The 1,514-nt window shown below is 41.3% G+C and overlaps 1 pseudogene; it reads left to right on the top strand.

The window, feature by feature from the left end:
- The first annotated feature begins 684 nt into the window (after nt 1-684).
- Nucleotides 685-802, top strand: LOC134937522 (5S ribosomal RNA; annotated as a pseudogene).
- The last annotated feature ends 712 nt before the right edge of the window (nt 803-1,514 follow it).

Below are 1,514 nucleotides of genomic sequence, written 5' to 3'. Positions count from 1 at the left end.
CCAATGCCTTCTGGGCCAATCCGGAGCTATTAGAATCACGGCACTGTTTACTTGTTTTATTTTCCTCACCACCCTGGGTAGCAGGATGATCAGAGGAAACACATAAGCCAGATGTAAGTCCCATTCCAATGACAGGGCATCCACAAAGATCACTCCAGGATCCCTTGTTCTTGACCTGTATGCTGGTACTTTGTTGTTCAGACGGGATGCCATGAGATCTATCTCTGGTAAACCCCACTTGTCTACCAGAGTCTGAAAGACTTCTGCGTGTAGAGCCCCGTTCGCTTGCCTGAATGGTGTGTCGACTGAGACAGTCCGCTTCCCAGTTTAGGATTCCCGGAACTAATAATGCAGACAATGCTGGAAGATGGAGTTCTGCCCATTTTAGGTTGTTAAACAGGATGAGAGGGAGCTCCAGAAATCCCATGTTGATTGAAAAATTACAAGAAAGTTATTCTGTTAATGACAGAGTCACTGGTTTGCTGATTAAGCAGATTATTGGTGCTGCTTTTCCTATTGCTCTGCAAAGTGCTATATACTTATCCGCGGTTCGACTGACCGGAAGTTCGGAACACCGGAACCGGAAATGATGCGCGTTTCGATCAGGAGAGCTTGTTCACTGGTCGCCGTGGGATTCAGATCAGACAACGCATGTTTCCTGGTGTCACAAGGTACGATGTACTTACCTGCGGTCAAACCACACTGAGTATGCCCAACCTCGTCTGATCTTGGAAGCCAAGCACTGTGGGCCAGGTCAGTACCTGGGTGGGGAACCACCAGAGAATACCTGGTACTGCGGGTATTTTTATCCAAACAAAGGACATAGGAGCCAGAACCAAGCATCACTACATATTTTCCCCAGCTAGTACTTCATTAATGAATTGGTTAGAGCCCGGAGTACTTTCTTTCTTCCTGTTATATTTCTATTATAGCTTATATTGCAACAATTCAGGAAGATGATATCAATCCTCACCATCAGACATATTTTTGCTCATTGAGCCACAACGCCAGTATTTCCAATACTGATACATTTTGATGTTTATTTAGATTTTGTTATATATTGTCTTTTATTATTCTTTGTCGCCTCTCAGCTATTATTTTAGGAGGCACATAAATAAAAGTTATATTTTAATCTAATAACATTACACATTTTTTGCAATTTATAATCACAAGTGTGCCCCAGAAGAGACACGTAGTCTTTCTTCTTTCTTTTGGTTCCGGTACTAAACGGTAACCATTTCCCCCATTTTCTCAAGTAGTTTACTGAACTATTTTCTGGGAGCACCGCCAACCCAGTGCCGAACCCTAATTGATTATTGGGTATATGGCCATATATTGGTTTATTTTAGAGCTATAGCGTTAATAATATCATTTTTGGATATCAACTGTACATATTGAGTGATCCTGTGCAGACTCAAGCAACCATTTTCCTAAAACCTCAGTAAGGCCCCAAGCTTTCTATTTTAAATTTAAATGTATGTTTGTATATACACTTAATAAATTGTGTTTTAAAT

Source organism: Pseudophryne corroboree, chromosome 6 (assembly GCF_028390025.1).
Source record: "Pseudophryne corroboree isolate aPseCor3 chromosome 6, aPseCor3.hap2, whole genome shotgun sequence".
In the NCBI taxonomy this organism is placed as follows: domain Eukaryota; kingdom Metazoa; phylum Chordata; class Amphibia; order Anura; family Myobatrachidae; genus Pseudophryne; species Pseudophryne corroboree.
The sequence above is the reverse complement of the archived record's forward strand: the minus strand, read 5'-3'. Positions and strand labels throughout refer to the sequence as shown.